This window comes from Peromyscus maniculatus, chromosome 5 (genome assembly GCF_049852395.1).
Source record: "Peromyscus maniculatus bairdii isolate BWxNUB_F1_BW_parent chromosome 5, HU_Pman_BW_mat_3.1, whole genome shotgun sequence".
In the NCBI taxonomy this organism is placed as follows: domain Eukaryota; kingdom Metazoa; phylum Chordata; class Mammalia; order Rodentia; family Cricetidae; genus Peromyscus; species Peromyscus maniculatus.
This window is the reverse complement of record NC_134856.1, coordinates 106,163,489-106,182,906: the sequence shown is the minus strand read 5'-3', so window position 1 is coordinate 106,182,906 and position 19,418 is coordinate 106,163,489. Positions and strand designations below refer to the sequence as shown.

The 19,418-nt window shown below is 44.4% G+C and overlaps 1 protein-coding gene and 1 pseudogene across 4 annotated transcripts in view; both read right to left on the bottom strand.

The window, feature by feature from the left end:
- The window catches only part of Ripor2 (RHO family interacting cell polarization regulator 2), a 217,532-nt gene that overhangs the window by 104,701 nt on the left and 93,413 nt on the right, over positions 1-19,418 (bottom strand). The gene's annotated exons all lie outside the window — the stretch shown is intronic.
- LOC143273440 (protein BTG4 pseudogene) lies at positions 11,849-12,582 on the bottom strand (annotated as a pseudogene).

Genomic DNA, 19,418 nt, shown 5'->3' with positions numbered 1-19,418 from the left:
ACAACCCTCCCACTGGCTGGTAATCTTCTTCGCGGATCTTATTCGCAAGTGTGATTTACATTTGGTCTCACGGAGGTTAAGTGAGTTGTTACTGCTCAAGCACAGCTGGAGAGAGCTAGAAGTGCCTCAAGATGGCTTAAAACACAGGGCTGCCCAGTGGGAAGCGCCCCCATTCTCCCTGAGAAGTGAACCTGTAGCTCACTGCTTCTCTTTCCCAGCCCTTAGCTCTGAACCAGCTGGATGCTCCTGTCTTGGAGGTTTGGAACCATTAGCCATCCTAACTAGCTCCAGGATCTAACATCTCTTTCCTTCCTAAGTCCCTTTCACAGCCCACACCTCTCCCAGCTAACATACATTTGATGCAAAATCAGGATGCTGGATATCAGATACATCCCCAGGGCTCTGCCTGGTTTCAATTTGCAGAGGCTGGAGTGAAAATCTAACCCTCTCAGAGCCTTGTTTGGTAGCAGTAGGAGTGAGGAGGCCCTGGCCCGGTTCCCTTCTTCCCTTCAGTGCTCACACACAAGTCCCTGGTGGCTTCTCATAGGAGCTGTGACAACAGGACAGAGCATCCTTGCCCTCCATAATTAGCCAGGCAAAGGAGAGTGCTGTAATATCAGCACGATGACAGCGGTCTTACAGCTCATAAATTATTCACACAGCTGAAGTGCAATGGCTGTCACGTTCAAAACAGGCCATTCATGCTAGAGCTGTTAGAGCTGAAAATTTCACAGCAATAGGAATAAATCCAAGGACACTGGTTTAAGCAAATCTCCATAGAAAGTGGCTTCTGCCAGCAATCTTGTAGCAAGCATCTCTTACTGCATCCCAGCTATGTTTGCATTAGGCAGCAGGGCGAGGCCCAAACAGCTGTTTTCTGGCGGGGCTGAAGCTGGGGGTGGAAGGCTCTAGTTCAGCCTCTTCTTTCGTGGACCAAAAAGCCTCGAGAGGCTACTTGAGAAAGATAAATGTGAACACCTGCTCGTGGCTGCTCCCCGCACACAGATGATGCTAAGCCAGAATAAGGATCACCCCTGAGCAGGTTCTAAATAGTCAACCTCTCAGCCTTGGATGCCGAATTTACAGAGGAATTCAACTTTCACAGCTGAAGGCCTTCTGTCATGGGAGTTCAGTCTGATTCTCAGACATATGGGCCTCTTCCTGAACCAGAATGCACTAGCCTCTTGTCCAGCAGGAGATATATTATTCAACTCAAGTGCTTGGTGATGGAAAAATACTGGACTGTCTATTTTAGCATTTGGGAGAGTTCTTGGTATGGTAAAACGTTCTTTTGATTTTTTTTTTTTGAGGCTACAAAGAGGGAGAGGGATGTAGCTCAGTGATAAAGCACTTGCCTAGCATCCCCCTCAAGGTCCTGAGTTCAATCCCCAGCACTGAAAAAAGTAATGTGCTCCACCACAAAGCCCCTCTGCAGAGGACTGTCATACAGAAAGATTAGAACAAAGAGAAGCAATTGAAAACAGCAAGTGGGATTTGAGTTGACATAAGAGTGAGTAAGTTGGTTGCTGGTTCTTGACTGTTCAATGGACACATGACTGAGGGATAGTGCTGTATCTCCTTTGGGAGGAGAAAAAGAGAAGTTCAGGGATGTTCTGCTTCCTTCTTTGAAGAGGGATAAATCAATAACCCCTGTAGGTCTTCTCCAGCTGAGAGTCTGTCATGTACAGCCTTGGACCCAAAGGGCAAGAAGGGCAAGCATTAGAACTGGGGGTGTGTAGAGCGCCAAAGGCTGAGAGTGTGTCCAGAGGCAGTGTGTATATACAGCTCTGCAATTAGCACGTGTATGACATACAGCTCCCAGAGATACAGCGCTCTCACCTGCCAATGTTCATCTCCAAGAACCTGCAGAGGCTGTTCTAGCCCTTTCTCCCTCACCTTTCTCTGACCCTCCCTGGAGAGTGTCCAGCACTTGCATTGCATTGCTGAACTCCTAGTCTTCTGGAGCAGTCTATAGAGATTTTTATAGCCTCAACACCCACAAACTAGAGATACTTCGAATGGATAATTTTATGTGTATTTATGCTGCTTTTCAGTCAACATTTCAACAGACATTTCTTGAATCTCCACTATTTTTGAGTACTTGGAGGACTTCGTGAAGCCATCCACAGTTTCTGTAAGTTTGACTGCCTGTACCTGACTCCTGATTCCTAGTTGAAGAAATGTTTTCCTCAGTCCATTTTGGCTCCCCCAGCTCACACCAGCTCCTCCAGTGGCCACCATCATCTCCTCCAGTGGCCACCATTATCTCCTTCAGTGGCCACCATCATCTCCTCCAGTGGCCACCATAATCTCCTCCAGTGGCCACCATTATCTCCTCCAGTAGCCACCATCATCTCCTCCAGTGGCCACCATTTATCTCCTCCAGTGGCCACCTCATCTCCTCCAGTGGCCACCATCATCTCCTCCAGTGGCCACCATCATCTCCTCCAGTGGCCACCATCATCTCCTTCAGTGGCACCATCACCTTCTCCAGTGGCTACCATTATCTCAAGAAACAAAGGGCAGCAAGATGCTCAAGCCAAGCTCAGACTTCTTGTCTACTCCTTCACTATGCACGCCCCTGGACCAATTGCTGTAGAGTCTGGTAGAGTTTCCATTAGCTGTCATCTGGACTATTCTAACGGTGTCCCAACTGGCTGCTTGCCTTTGTATCTTATGCCTTTTTTTTTTTTTTTTTTTTTTTTTTTTTTTTTTTTTTTTTTTTTTTTTTTTTTTAAAGACAGAGCCTTCTTTGTCCCAAGTCCCAGGCTGACCTGGAACTCATTATATAGCCAAGGATGACCCTGAACTTCTGATCCTCCTGCCTCCATCACCTGATTGGTGGAATTACAGACATGTACTACCATGACAAGTTTACCAAACTCAGGGCTTCCTGCATGCTAAGCAAGCACTTTACCAACTGAGCTACGTGCTGAGCCCCTCTTCTTTACTGTCAAGGGAACAGTCAGAATGTGCCTTCTAGAAGGTAAATCAGATAACATCATGCAGCTGGGCATTGGCAAATGGTACCCATCTTACACAAAGTAAAAACTAGAGTCTTCACAACATCCTACAGGGCTCTGCATGTGGTGGCGTTCCCCAAGCCCCACGTTCTTGGATGGCCACTCTCTGCCTTGTTCCCACTGTGCTGCAGACACAATGGCCTCTTTGCTATTCCTGGAACATTCTCCCTTTAGTCATCCATGGGGCCAGACTCTGATTTCCTTCAAGCTTCTGGCACTTGTCAGCAAATCCCTCCTGGGCCACCATGCTTGATCCTTCCCATCCTGCACCTCATTTGTCAACAACACTTCTCTTCCCCCAGCACAGTGCATTTCTGCATCTTTTCCTGTCTGTGTCCCTCCTCTATAACACTGTGTGACTTCACCAGGCCTGGGACCTTATTATAGTCACTGTTGTATCTCAGGAGCCAGAATAGAACTGAACCCAGCATATGGCAGACTTCCAACAGACAGTCTTTTAATGGTGGAAAAATACATTATGTCCTGAAGTTTATAAGTTCTTCAGGAGACCACATCTGCCAAGGGTGTCCTTCCTCTCAGGAGCCTCAGTGAGGGATAATCACAAAACGTTTATGCAGAGTTCCTAAGAACCATTCCCAATTAGGCAGGAATTCATAGAAAGAATCCCGTTATCTAAAGCCTGCACATGCTGTTAGTGTAATAGTCCTGGCAAGAGCAAAGTTATTCTAAAGAGAAACACTTGTGTCCTTCCCTTCAGCCATTGGGCTGTTAAAAAGAAGGATCCCAGGAATCCCATGCTGGGTGAGGGGAAAGTATGAAGGCCTGGTGTCAGCTACAGGAAGAACTTGCCTCCCAAAAAGAGATTCTACACAGTTCTATTAATTCACTTAACTGCTTTGCAAAACAGACAGGATTTGAGACTAGATGGGTCAGTGACAGGCAGGACCATACCTTGACCGGGACTTCTAAACAGTGTATGCGTTTTGCCTTCTATTTAACCGCAAACTTCATGTCTGTACCCCGAAGACAGACTTGAGGGTCACTTGACCTCTTTGTTCCTCCTTCCAATGTGGCTATTGAATAAGTATCCTTTTTCTGCTTTGTGCTCTTACTTGTCTCTATAATTGGTGTATTAGGGACTAGTGGCCATGACTGGCTTGGTGGAGCTGCCACACTCAAGACTTTGACCCTAAACACTCTAGCAACGCTAGGAAGAACCAGGTTGTTCTAAAATTGTGTTGAATAGAGTCCACCTTGATCAGCACCAGCTCTCTAGAATCAAATCTGTCTTTTGTGGAAATTTGGTTTTTTTTATGTTAGAGTTATGGGTTCAAGAGAAAGACTGCACAGACTTCCAGGAATTTTGTATTTGATGGTGTATACATTCTGAACTAACTTTTCAAATACTGATATGTATATACATATATATCTATACATGCATATATAAATAATTGTAGTAAAACTTGAATAAAATAATAGTATCTCAGGTCAGCAGTAAAGAGCACTTGCTGCTCTTTCAGAAGACTAGAGTTGGGGTGCCAAAAGACATGCTGGCACCCATGCCAGCATGTAACTGCCTGTAACTCCAACTCCAGGGGAACTGATACCCTTTGCTAGCCTCCTCTGGCACACGCACTCAGGCACACATACTCTTAAACATAATTTAAATTAAAAAATTAGTGTAGTAACAATTTTCAATGCATAGTTCAGTAAGTTTGTTTTCAGTGCCCTACAACCAAACTCCAGAGCTCTTTTGCTTTGCAAAACCAAAACTATAGGCCCTTTAAACAGTAATTCACATTTTATCTCCTCCACCAGCCCTGGGAAACTATTAACTTACTGTTTCATTGGATTTGATGGCTGTAAATTTATCATATAAGAGGAATGATACAGTATTTACCTTTGTAGAGATTGATTTACTCTTTGTAATATAATGTTCATAAGATTTATGCACATTGGGACCTGTATCAGGGCTTCGTTCCTATTGAAGATTGGCCAATTCCATTGTCTGCATACCCTACACCTTGAATCTTCATTCTCTCTCAATGGATTCTTGAGCTGCTTGCACCTTCTGGGCATTGTGAATTACACTGTTGTGAGTACAAATGCACAAACATGTCAAGACCTTGCTTTCAATTCCTCTGGCTGTATATCCAGAAGTGGCATACCTAGATCATATGGTAGCTCCGTTTCGAACACTTTGAAGAGCTGTTATTCTGCCATCTACAGCTGTGGTACCACTTTACGCTCCTGTTGATTTGGATTCTCACCAACAGTACACAAGAGTTTCCTGTCTTTTAGTAGAGAGGTTTTCTTCCCTTGTAGCCAGTGAGAACTGCCCAATGATGTTTAATAGAACTAGACATTCCTGCTTCTTCCAGCTCTTAGCAACAGGAAGCTAGTAGCTCCCACTGTGTGTGTGTGTGTGTGTGTGTGTGTGTGTGTGTGTGTGTGTGTGTGTGTATGTACTTTTAGCTTTCTCTTGTCATGTCTATTTTCAAAGGCTTCCTCATTCTCGAATTAACATGCATGTGAGCAAACAGGCATGCATCTACCTCACAGACTGGGGGCTGTGGGAGAGAACCAGCACTGTGTGAGGATGATAAAGACGGCAAACTGGTGTAATCCTCTAACAGAAAGATATTGTGGCTTCAATCTGGTTTCTTTGGAAGATGTTGCTTAAGATCCGGCACCACTGCTCCTTGGTAAACTGGGGCATCTCAGTGTGGGAAAGTGTAGGAGAAGACAGCTTGGAGCTGTGCCTGCACATCAGCTATTCATTGCAAGTAGGTCCCAGGGACCTGTGAAGCCAGTGTCAGGGGAAGAGAGAATTCTCCACAGAGGAATAATCAGGAAAAACTCGGAATCCCTCATTTGTGAAATCTTCTTTCAACTACTTTACTGCTGGGGAAATAGAGCACTGCCTCTGTGTTTCTTTTCTTTTATGATATTGGCTTCTTTCCCCTCCCCCACCCGGGACAATCTCTATTGAAGCACTCATTTTTTTTTAAGCATCCTTTCAAGTGCTATTAAAAAGCAACACAATATGATGACACAATTCTCTCTAAAAGAATATCAAATTAACCCCAGGGGATAAACCCCCCTCACAGGAGAATGTCACAGAGAGAAGACACAGATGTGAAACCAGGGCTACAGAAAAAGGCACTTAAGAAACTCTCAGTGACCAAAAGAGACAAATGCTTTGGAGGGGGCTGGAGGGACAGCTCAGCAGTTAAGAGGGCTTGCTGCTCTCGCAGAGGACCTGGTTCAGCTCTCAGAACCCATTTTGGGTAGCTCGTAACCATCTATAACTCCAGTTCCAGGAAATCCATCACCTTCTGGCCTCTGAGGGCACCTGCACACACAGTGCACACACAGACATCCAGGTACACACACGTAAATACAAATAAGTATAAAAAGTGACTTGGAAGTTGATGGCCTACATTGACCAGGGATCAGCAGGATTGTTCTCTACAGAGGAAGTTAGTAAATATTTTAGGGTTGTGAGAGGAGAGATTAAAAAATAAGAAAATGATACAAGAACACACATGATAAAGAAAATAGCAATTCATATAGCTGTTACTGACAAATTCAAAATGCAATAGTAATCAAGAACTTCTCTTTTTAACAGCATTCTCCTAAGACAAGAGTAGAATTCTTTGGGATAACATTTTGCTCATTTGGGTTTGGGGTTGGTGACTCTGATCATCACATCAGCGACAGATGTCGATCTGTGAATGCCATTCTCTTCCTGCAGGCTGTGCAGAAGCAGGCGGTAGGCTGCCTGCCATTGGCCTGAAGGATGGATAGGACTTGTCACCCACTGCTCAGACCAAGAGCACTGCAGAAAGCTACTGACTGACTCATTGTGAGTAGGTCTGAAACTCCCAGGGATCCTGAAGCATACAGCCCTGTCTTCCAATGCACATCAACAATGCTAAGGAAACTCACAGGTTTCCTTTCCGTGTGTGCTTGCACGTACGAGTGCTTGAGTGTGTGTGAATATACGCAGAGACCAGAGGTCAATGGCTGTCTTCTTCCATCTTATTTTTTTAGATAGAGTCTCTCACTCAACCCAGAACTCACCAATTTGTCAATGCTGGCTGGCCAGTGAGTCTTAAGGATACCCCCTTATTCACCCCCCCCCATCTGCCTCCCTAGTGTTGGGATTCTAAGATTGTATCACTGCACCTAGGCTTTTTACGTGGGTTCTGGGGATCAACACTCGGGTTGTGGTGCTTGCAGGGTGAGCACTGGAGCCATCTCCCCACCCCTCAGGGACCCTTTTCTCTGGGACACTGCAATTCCCAGTCTTTTCACACCAAGAGGATGAAGCTCAATGCCTGCCTTCAGCTGTCTTTGCAGGTAGAGGGAAGAACTGCATTGATCCGGTTCTGGTCTATCTGGCGGTAGCGGGTGCCATTTCCGACCTTGCTGACCAGTTCTGTGTCTTGGGCAGAACTTGTGGGTGATGCTTAGAAAACCTTTGTCAGTTAGTTCTCATCTACAGGATGGGGACTAGCAGGCTCTGCTGCCTCATGCAGCAGGATCAGTGAGCAAGCCAATGCTTGTCATCCTGAACATATTTATACATAAGTACATGAACCCAGATTGTCAAGGGTTCCTCCAGGGGCTCCTAATATTGAAATCCTTTGGGAATTAGTGGAAGTAAAAACAAAACCCAGAGGGAACATTGTAGAGCAGCAGTTCTCAACCTGTGGGTCGTGACCTCTTTGGGGGTCAAATAACCCTTTCCTACGATGTTTACATTACTATTCATAACTGTAGCAAAATTATAATTATGAAGTAGCAATGAAAATAATTTTATGGCTGGGGGTTACCATAATGTAAGTTACTGTATTAAAGGGTCACAGCGTTAGGAAGGTTGAGAACCATTGCTATAGAGGCTTCATTGACAATCTTAATTGCTGTTCTAAAAGTCTGCAACACTTATGTATACATATGTATATACATATATGTTATCAATGTACATTACCTTTATATCAGACATATAGGAAGTTTAGCCTTTCTCAAATTACTTTTGAAAAAGCAGTGCATTGAGTGGTGATGGGAGAGGCAGTCACTGTGATGTTTATCTGTTTATCCTGAGTATATATTTAGCAAGATAATAGGTCCAAATACTGTTAAATATACTGTTACAGACGGGATTTCTTTCATTTCTTTTCTTTTTTTTTTCTTTTCTTTCTTTTTTTTTTTTTTTGGTTTTTCGAGACAGGGTTTCTCTGTGTAGCTTTGCGCCTTTCCTGGAGCTCACTTGGTAGCCCAGGCTGGCCTCGAACTCACAAAGATTCACCTGGCTCTGCCTCCCGAGTGCTGGGATTAAAGGCGTGCGCCACCACCGCCCGGCTGCTGCTGGCATTTCTGAAGGAAGTGAGAGCCTCTCCCACAGTAGTGCTGTCACGGCGTGCATTGCCTTCTACAATGAAAGCATTTTCAAAGGCAGACCAAGTGGATGAAAGCGACAGAAAATAGAGGGGAAATCACAAACTTATTCTGAGCCCTTCTTTAGCCCTGAGGTGGAGACTGGCCAGCAGCCAGGCTTGTAGCTTTGGAGCCAGAGGGCGCTCTGTATTCCCAGGAAGCTTGTGAAGGGAGCGGTCTCAACAGCTCTACTCCAATCAGCCCATGGCCTTCAGTAAGCCAGCTCTTGCTGGTTTGTGACAAAGGCCAGGAGTGGAAGAGGGGACCCAAACAGACCTGGTGGGCTGGGATAGCTGAGAACATCAGAGAGACAATGTGCAACTTCTCGGTAGGAAGCCCTTAACGATTTTCAGTTATCCCATACATTCCTTCCTTTAACCTTGACAATTTCTTCGGAAGGAAAATCATCATCACAACCACTACCACCATCTCCATCATTATTACCACTACCACCACTACACCCACCACTGCCATCAACACCACCACCACCACCACCACCACCACCACCACCACTACCACCATCACCATGGCTACCGATGTCATCACCATGACTACCACCATCTTCATTCTCACCATCACCACGATCATCATTACCATGACCACCATGATCATTACCACTACTGCACCATCACCACCATCACTACAACAACCATCACCACCCGAATATAATCATCACTACCACCAACATCCTGTCCACCACTATCATCACCATGACAACCACTATCAACACTACCACCACCATCACTATTACCCTATCATTTTCCCTGTCACCACCACCATCACCGTCGTTACTACCATGATTACCATTACCACCATTATCATCACCACCATTACTACTAAAACCCCTACCACTTTCAACTTCCCTATCACTGTAATCACCACCAACATCATTACCACCACCATCACCAGGACCAACATCATGACTCCATTACCATCATGATTACCACTGCCACCTTCACCATCATTACCATCATGATCACAACAGCCACCATCATCACCACCACTATCCCCACTGTCCTCATCATCACCATCACTATCATCAAATCATTGCCATTACCACTGGCATCAGTATTATCATCATCCATACACGAAACAGCTTTCTGCTGCCTTACCTGAGTTTTAAAAGTCCACAATCTAAGAACAGCAGTGGCAGTGGCACTAGGCTCTCTGTATGAACAGCAGTGGCACTAGACTCTGTATTCAAGGTACTTCTGCAGCTGTGTCTACAAAGGTACTTCCTCTGGGAGCCTGATGAGCACATGAAGTCAGACACTCAGAAGAGCAATGTTTTCTTAAAAGATAGTTTTGTGCTTTATGATTTTAAACATACTACACATAGTTAACTCAAGAAATCATACTATTTGCTTTTTTCAAAGAGGAAGGATGGCTAGACTCAACATTTTGGTCATAATGACTATACATTTCTCCCCTTCCTTCCTTCCTTCCTTCCTTCCTTCCTTCCTTCCTTCCTTCCTTCCTCCCTCCCTCCCTCCCTCCCTCCCTCCCTCCCTCCCTCCCTCCCTCCCTTCCTCTCTCCCTTCCTTCCCCCTCCTTTGTTCTCTTTTTCTGGTTATGCACAGAGGTTTAGTTTTCAAGACAAGCTCTGCCCAAGTATATATTCCCGTTTTCCTAAAATGTTCAGGCTTTTCTGGCTGTCACAAGATATTAAAAGAAACATATGGCATGCCTGACCTGTACTATCAAGCCCCTTTTAGCTTCGGCGGATCTAAATAGGTTACCGTGAGGTCACTGGAGGCCATAAATCAGACGGGTGGACTGGTGGCTGAGCAGGCCTGCATAGCTTTAGTTCGATGTGCTATTTTGGTTAGTGCCTCTGAAATGACACCATCTTGTTGGCACCAGCCAAAGAAAGCTTCCTAGACATCTATGGGAAGAGAATGTACAGTAATCCAAGGCTGAGGTCGCACAGACATGAATTACTGTGGGGAGGTCTGTGTCTGCTCCAGACCCTGTGAGAGATCAGGACAAATGATTTCCATCCAAACTGTTTATCCAGGAACCCAGGCTGGAAACGGGTCCAAACAGTCTTGGCAAACGGTAAAAGCAGAGAGTAACCAATTCTTCTCACTCTGTCAAACCAGGACAGCCTCTTCCTGCTGGCTTTCCAGTTTTGTGTGGGTTCACTTGAGAACCCAGATATTTTTGAGAAATATTAAATACAGTTAAGTAACAATTATTGTATGTTTTTATATGATTATAATGTAGAATAATCATAGAACCCCCTCCAATACTTTCTGCCAAGGATTATATTTATATTCTATTTCCTTTGATTTTTCTGTATAGTTCTAACTCAACTAGTCTGAGCTTCCTGCATTTATTTTTTTTTTTTTCAGTAATTTAACAAAAGTTTAATATGTTTCTGACCCATAATATATGATAATACATAAGGACTTCAAAAGATAGATGCAATTTCATAAAACAATTTTAGTAATTTCATTAGTGCTATCTATTACAGGGATTATTCTTCCAATTTCGTGTTTTTTTATGAGAACAGGCCAATTTTAGGGGAAATGGTAAAGCAGATAGTAGAGCTAGTGAAAATTTTATTAAACACAGCTTTCTACTAGGTACTTAAGCCATATATTGGGAATCAATAAACTATCCATATTTAATGGCCTGGAAATTCGATGTCTGAGACTGAAGTCTTAAGAAATAACTTCAAGAAGAAAACAAACAAACAAACAAAAAAACCTAGTTTCTATAATGATGTCAAATTTTAAAGTTTTGTTTGTTTGGGTTTTTTAATAAAGCAATGTGGAAGATTTTAAAATATTGGCTGGTAACTGTTAAAAAGAAAACAATTGAAAGTTAGCATAAGTGGTTAAGACAAAAGTATGCATACAAATTGACAGAAATCTCTTCAGATTTGTTTTTTTTTTAAATGGGTCATGAAATCAACTTACGACGCCTGTCGTAATACTGAACAGTCAGAACTACTGCAGTGGGAGGCTCCTGATAAATATTAACATTGTTTCATGCAACTTATTTCCACATAAATGTGCATCTCTATTGATGGGTTATGGTTCTATTGGTTTTGATGGTTTGAGTGTTTTGATTTTTGGATAAGCTGCCTTGGAACTGGCTATGGCTTTTTTAAAAGGTTTTTTTTTTTATTGTTGTTTTGTTTTGAGAATTTGTGTTAGTGCCGAAATGAAAGTGTTCTGGTCTTCTTACATAGTCTAGGCTTTCTCTAAATGATGTGTCATTTTGATTAATAAAACCTACTAACTTGAGTGAGGAGGCACACACCTCTAGTCACAGCACTCAAGCAGGTGACAGGCAGAAGGATCAGAAATTATGGGGTGGCCTGTGCTATTTAGGGGTTCTCAAACTTAGAAACAAAATCCACTAACTATTACAACTTAACCTGAGGAATGTAAGCGGAAGGGAAGCCAGGTGCTTTTAAGGACTATTCGAGGAAACAGGACCACAGAAGAGCATGTCTCCTGTAAGAACTCAGTCCAGTGGGGACAATACTGGGGTGGAGGACAGAAAAGGTTCTGCCAAAATGCTGACATTGGGCAGAGGCCTTCCTCTGTCATTTCACTACTTCCTGCTCTGTTTCTTGGGAGCATGAGAATAGAACGGTGAACCACACACAACCTGGTAGATGCTCTTGGGATTGCTGACTTTAGGAATGACTCGGGGCTCCCTGCCACAGCTTTCTTCATCAGAGGACGTCCCAGAAGAGCAATCTGCAGTGGCCCTGCTAACTGCATAGCTGATGTGCTGAGCTAGTTCCCAGTTCTCCCATCTGCCTCTAAAAGAAGCAATTGTAAAGGGATGCTTTTTTTCACCATACCTACAGCACACCTCAAAGGGATCGACCCATATGGTCAACTCCTTTGGAAGTCCCAGGTGAAAAAAATTCACATTACTCTCAGAACAAGCCCTTTCTAAAATAGGGTCTTTATTCTCATTGTTGTTTATCCTGATACACCTAAAAGCCTGGCCCTTGGAAGGGCAGTCAGGGTGCCAATGACCTCGATACTTTTCAAACAAGATGGTCATCAGCTTTAGTGCAAAGGCTTCTATCTGTTGTGCACTCAGTTTCTCGTGTTTTTTCACCAATCTCGTGACAAAAAAAACTGCCGTTGCAATTTCATCTCTCATGATTCCAAAGCAGTCTGTGTGGAGACCTTGCCAATTCCTCAGTTGGTCCTGTTTCCTCAGACTGGAAGCCTCTGAGTCCTCATCCGGAATGGGTCTCAGCTGAATTACTGCTCAAAAGCCTGAATGCTTAACCAGCCACATGCTTAACCAGCCAAATGCCGCTTCCTGCATTTATTGCTCTTATACATAACCTTAGTTTAATCTCCTTCCCCTTCCTTCCTTCCTTCCTTCCTTCCTTCCTTCCTTCCTTCCTTCCTTCCTTCCTTCCTTCCTTCCTTCTTCCTTCCTTCCTTTCTTCCTTCCCTCCTTCCTTCCCTCCTTTCCTTCCTCTTCCTCCCTCCTGTCACATTTTAATTTTGAAAGGGGCAAATGTAATTCATAACATAATATCAAAATATACTAAATTACAACACATTGTGTAGTTTTTACCTGTTTTAAAAAACTCAAGCCTGCATCCTCAGTATAATTCTTTGGTTGATACATTTTGAGATCCTCTTGCTCTGAGGTGAAGTTCCCATTGGAAGGGAAAGCATACAGACCGACTTTCGTGGGGAAAGGTAAGAAATTTTGTTCAAAAGTGAGTGAATTTGTTCCAGACATCCGCTGGTCTCTTAAGTCTTAAGTTCCACAGGCAGCCAGTTCATCTCTTTCTAGAAGCCTTTGAGGGGACTGAAGCAAGTTCCTCCAGAATAGGAGGGGTACACCTCTGATATCATGTACTCTACGAGCTCTGGGAACAGAAACTTTTGCAGTTACAGGGAGATCTTAAGAGCTATGGGAATATAAGCGCTTTCGCACACATACTGGGAACTGAGTGTTTTACTGTTCTAATAAGCTCACTGGATTGCAGCCACTGAGCTGTTCTGAAAATGGAAGCAGCCAAGGCTGGAGCTTCTAAAAAAGGAGGTAACGGCTGCGAAGGTGTAATTTTCATGCTAACAGGCTGACTGACCACCACCTGAGAACTGATTCTTCTCACACATGATTGATTGTGGTTCCCTTCTCCCCAGCTGGGTGGGGCCTTCTTCAGTGATAGTTGCCATCATCATACCAAGTTATCATTACCAAGATAATCCATACAGGGGCGTCCACCAATGTTCACCAGCCCGCTGTCAAGACCGCCTGGCAATAACGTGGATGGAATCCTTTTCATTTGATCAGCATGAAACAACAGAAAGAGAATGGCCACTAGTGCCGATTACTGCTTTTCAATATCTTAATCATCCATTTGCCCACTTTTCCAAGGAAGGTCACCTCTATAGTTACTGCCTACTTCTAACGACACAATAATGTTGCGGATGTCTAGAAAGCACACTTAAGGCTGTGTGTGGTGGGGGTGGGGAGGGAGGGATGGAGAGAGGGAGGGAGGTAGAGACAGAGACAGAAATAGAGTTGTGGAAAAAATGTGTGTTACGTGTGGGTGAACAGTCTCTCCTCTCTCTCTCTCTCTCTCTCTCTCTCTCTCTCTCTCTCCTTCTTGTAGAATAACAACAGAGTGGCACACCACTGCTTCTTAGTTCTGTGAACCTTAACATTTTCTCTAACCACAGAGAACAAACAGGATCTCAGAGAGTCGGTGAACAAACACCTTGTAAGGACTACTTTTTTTTTTTTTTTTTCCTTTTCAGATCTTTCTGTATCTGCACAAAACCTGTAGACCGTATTTTTTTAGGGGGACAATGTTTCCTTAAAAAACAAACAGACAGGCAGAAAACCATGTCAGCTGTAAAGAAACATGGTTGCCCTAACAACAAGCTTCCTGAGTGGTTCCCTTCTGTGTGTGGGAAGGGACTCACTGTATGGGAGTGCTCTGCTTTCTTGGGTAGGTTAGGGAGCAGAAAACCCAGGGAGACCTGGACTGGTCATTCACTTCCATGACAATGTCATGATGCAGAGGTTAGGCAGATATCTGAGGTGTTTAGACAGGAGGTCTCAGCCAAGACAGTTCAAGTGGGGGATGAAGAGTACGAGCAGAATGCAATTGTGTGTGTGTGTGTGTATACATATATATGTATATGTATATTATATACATATATATGTACATATGTGTGAAAATGAAACCCATTATTTTGAATCCTAGCCAAAATAATTTAGTAACAGAATAGAAATGAAACAAAACTGAGGTTTCAGAGAATGTATAACTTGTGTTTTCGATATAGAATAAGGCTCAAAGAGGATAAATGACCTGCCCGTGTTCCCACACCTATATACGACAGGGGACAACAAAATCCCCGTTCTATTACCTGAGCATACATTTGTAAACACAGTGGTAAGTACACTGCCGTTCACCGAGTACTATCCTAAGGACTTCTCTGTAATAGGAGTTAATTTGCACATAGTTCTAGGAGGCCTGTGCTCCATTTCCCAAGTGTGTAAACTGGAGAACAAAGGGGTTAAACAGTCTGTCTGAGGTCACAAACCAGATTAATGGGCAAAAGCCAGGCGGAGTCTGCACAGCACTTCCTCAAGTGAGACGCAAGCTGGGCCAGCTTCCACATGAACTAGCAGTGAGCCATGACTCTGAAAACCAATGAAAGCATACTGATTGCTATTCTCGAAGGATTCACTTCAGTCTCCAGGGAGTAAGTTAAACAACACGATCCACTGAAGAACAAGACAAGTTGTTATGACCTCACGATGACGCTAATCTGTATAACCAAGTAGATGCTACAGCCTCATGCTGCCATTGAGGAGACAGACATTACATTGGAAAGGTGGGGCAAGGCAGAGCTAGAATTCAAGTCTAGACCTGGTGTGGCACCCAGTCAATGCGGTTAAAATAATGACATGGAGGGGATCAGTGGATAAGAGCACTGTTTCCTCTTCTAGAGGGCTTGGATTTGATTCCCAGCACCTAATGACAGCTTATCAATGTCTGTAACTCCAGTTCCTGAGGAATCCTACCCTACCCCATCTTCCAGCCTCCACAGACATCAAGCATGTGGTGCACAGACATACATGCAGGCAAACAACCCACACACATAAGATAATAATTAAAGCATGTTAAATGATCTTAACAGCTGCGAGTGCTCAGGAGAAAGACCTGCAGGGTCTCGGAGCCCTGCTTTGTGAAGATCTTGCTAGCCAACCTTCCTTTCAGGACGAGGCCATGCATGATCTAAGGTTATACACTAGCCTGCAGATAGATGGTGCTCTTCAGCACCACAGCTGGATGCAAAAGGAGAAACATCCCTTTGGGTAGGAAAATGTGGAGTGGGCATTCTAGAATGTCAACCCTGGAGGGGCAAGTGACTGAAAAACTAGGAGATTATCCGATCTAGGTGAATCTTTCTAGTTGTAGTTAACCTGGTGTCTAAGTAGGTGACCACCAACCAGAGAAGGAAAATGGAAGAACAGCACCTAACGCCCCACCTGAAAGCACCTGCAGCTCTCGGTGCCTGTCAGTCAAGCCAGGCAGCAGATGGGGACCCTGGTCACCGACAGCAACGCTCAGCAGGTATCCCTCCTCACACCGATGTAAGTTGTGATAAAAACCTATAACATGATTTATTTATTTATTTATTTACTTATTTATTTATTTATCTATCTATTTATTTATTTTCTAACAAGATTGTACTATGTAGCCCAGGCTGGCCTTGAATGCTTCATCCTCTTCCTTCTGCCTCCCACAGGCTGAGATTAGAAGTGTGTGCCAACATGCCTGGCCTACATTATTATTATATTATATTGTTTACATTTCCTTTTGAGACATGTAGCCCAGGCTGGCCTCAAATGCACTATGTAGCTGAGGATGCCCTTGACTCCCGATCCCCCTGTCTCCACCTGGGAATACAAGCACGTGTCACCGTACCTGACCCATAAACTCTAAATTTAAATTCTGTGGCTAAAACAAAGCAAATGCAGATAACGAGCATCTCCTAGCCGGCTGGAGCATGGGGCTTCTCCTCACACACACTTTAGTTTGACTTAGGTGAACTACAGGTTCATCCCATATGACACATGCTTCAAAGACAGGGTGCACCCCCCCCCCTGCTCCTTCGAGGACTCTACTTGAGAGACTTTAAAAAAAGTGCAAGACATGATATTTTATGAAAAATAATAATCAAATTTCTGCGGTTCTTCTATCCCAATTCCCATCCATTCAGGCAATTCCAAATTCTCAAAAGGTTGTTGCCTATGGCCTGTCTCACCGCCGCCTCAGAATGAGACATCTGCAGGTAACCACCCACCCATTTAAAACACTAAGCCTGACCACCGCACAGTTGACGGCAGAGCTGTGAACGGAGATGGAATGCTAAGCAGTACCAGTGGCATCAGGAACTCACAGGTTTCAATATCCCCCTCCCTCAAATGAAAAGAGGGGGGATAGCCAAATAGAAGGAGGGGAGGAGGTGGGGTTGGGGAGGGTAGAAGCCCTCCTGCCCCGTTCATTCAGTTCCTACGCACAAAACACTGTGGCAGGCTTCCCTTTGGATGTCACACAAGAGAACACAGATGAGGGACAAAGTAAAAACTCAGTTCTACTTTCTGGCCTAAAGCAAATCCTTATTTAGTTGTAATACTAGGGGCTGGAGAGATGATGGCCCAGCAGTCAAGAGCACTGGTGCTCTTCCAGAGGACCCAAGTTCAATTCTCAGTATCCACATGGCACCTCACAAGCTCCAGTTCCAGGGGGATCTAACGCTCTCATAAAGACATACACGCAGGCAAAACACCAATGCAGAAAAAAATGGATAAATACATATTTAGTTGTAATCCTTCAAAAAGACAGTCTTTGGAGAGTCACCCCACAGCAGTGCCCCTTCCTTGTCTTGTTCTGACCCTCTCACTCAGACTACTCGGTCTTCACCATTTCAAAGCACTCCAAAGTTTCCCACACTGTAGAATCAAAGCACAACAACCTGGCTCCTGCCAGAGGGATGTGTTTACCTTCACCAAAAACGTCATCCTCTTCATCCACCAGAAACTCCTCAGGGTCAAGGAACTGCATTGTGGGAGGACAGGTTGCTGGAGGCACTCAAAACCTAGGACACACCAGCAGCCGCTGAAGCTCTGAGCAGCCACACTGCTTGGGAGGCAACACCCCACCCCCCGCCCCCGTGGGTTGCCCAAGCCCCGGGGAGGGCAGCTTCCGCATCTGCCCTGAAGAAAGCAGCTTCATTCATACGAAAAGGCTTCTGCAATCTTTTGCAGAGTGAATTCCAGGTGAGGTAATTCTTCTCCCCACCGAGAAGAAAGACTTGTGTGGAAGGAGGGTGCGGATCCGGTTGGATCCGGACATCGATATCACTCAGGCTGAGTGCGATGAGTTCGACTTCAAAGCACCAACTTTCATATTTCTAAAGAGGACGGTGGGCTCTTAGCTTTCCTGCTTATGAATCTCAACACAATGGGTAGTGTTGAGAGAGAGGCTCACATTTCTCGTATCTTGCTTTTGCTTCAGTGACGATTTATCTGAAAGTAAAGCAAACCCTGTGCTCCACCAAAGCCTGCGTTTGGAAGACACGAGCTTTTGTTTCACTCGGCAATAGTTGCATGGTTTTTTTTTCTTTTTTGTAATCCTCTTGCATTTGAGGGAACTTTAGATCTGAACCAACCATAGTTCTCACCTAGGCTGTTACTAGTTCTATTAAGCCTACTATTAGTGAGCAGATAATCAGTCTGTGTCAAACAATGTCCATTGCATAATATTCACTCAGCTCCATACTTAGGACTTTTATCAGTAGAGGACAATAAAAAAGACAAAGACAATGTAGCTTAAACAACAACAACAACAACCAAAAAAAAAAAAAAAAAAAACCCCACAAAAAAACAGCAGTCCCTCCCAAAGGGAGGTAAAGCTCAACTTTCACGTGACCTCTGGTGGTTTGCAGTCAGCTACCCAACAGATTCTACCACAACCTCATCTGGGGCTTTCCTAGATCAGAAGATGCAAACCGGCGGTGACGGTTGAGGAGCTACTGTTGACCGAGTGTTTATTTTTGGAGCCTTGTTTACCGTGTGTTTTTGAAAGTGTTACCTTTCAAATTGAGAGTCTGTCCCTCTTCCTTGTGTAGCTTCTTTGGAATGATGCCAGTTGTTCCCCAAGGGGAATCTTCATAGTAGGACTAGGCAAGTCAAGCAGTTAACCCAGGGGTCAAGAATCATCAAGGATGGGCTAGCAGCATTATAGAGGATCCATCTATGAACTGGTGCCTATGGGGGGGGTTCCCTAAAGTCTTTCTGGGATCACCAGTCACCTCAACCATGGCGGGAACTGCCGGTCAGAGAGAGCTTGGACATGCTCTGTGTGTTCGGGGTTATGCAACGACAGGATAATTTATGGTACATGGTGTCTTGCCTCTCAGGGCAGGAAGCTTTCTGCAATGGGCAAGACAGTGTGGCAGGAGGAACTGTCCCCAAAGCCAACAGTGTTCCCTTGAAGAACAGCGAGAGGCAGACAGCAGGGCTCTCCTTTGCCCTGGATCTCCTTTTTTCTGGCCGCCCACCTCCGTACCCCGGTTCTGATGTGCATGATATTTCCAGTGAGTTAACAAACGTAAGAAATCTGATTGTGGATTAGAGTTTCATCTTGTGCAGTTGAGAAGGGGGCATGGGTATTGATTCTGATCACATGTTCCCTTTCTCTGCCGCTGTCCTGGGTTCTTTGATTATCACATCTCATGAGGTGTGCACCTCTAACACCACACATACAGAGCAGTGAAGACCCTGAAGTCCTGAGATGGCAAGTGGCAGACTCCAGAGATCATTCCATTGCCTCTTGAGTACGCAGCTTTATGGCATGCCACTGGATCTGAAGAAATCCTACTACCTCCCGCGTCAGAACCACTAAGTAAACATGCTGCTGTGGTCATTCTTAACTTGGTAGGATTTAGAATTACTTAGAAGACACACTTC